This window comes from Amblyomma mixtum, chromosome 2, assembly GCF_055824585.1.
Source record: "Amblyomma mixtum isolate Tamu chromosome 2, ASM5582458v1, whole genome shotgun sequence".
NCBI classification, from domain to species: Eukaryota; Metazoa; Arthropoda; class Arachnida; order Ixodida; family Ixodidae; genus Amblyomma; species Amblyomma mixtum.
This window is the reverse complement of record NC_143013.1, coordinates 290,874,633-290,874,914: the sequence shown is the minus strand read 5'-3', so window position 1 is coordinate 290,874,914 and position 282 is coordinate 290,874,633.

Below are 282 nucleotides of genomic sequence, written 5' to 3'. Positions count from 1 at the left end.
TTAATGAACCCCAGGTGGTCGAAATTTTCGGAGCCTTTCACTACGGCGTCCCTCATAGCCTGAGTTGCTTTGGGACGTTAAACCCCAATAAACTAAACTATCTGCTATGCCAGGATATACATAGCATGAGGTGAGGGCGAGGTGTCCACATCTCGGTGGAACCTGAACCAGAGGGAAGTCGCATAACTGCCCTCTTGGAATAGCGGACACCTCAACTGTGCTTTAAGCTAAGTGGCGGTAGTGACAGGTGTGCGCTGCATGCGTTGGCATTGACAAAGTTGT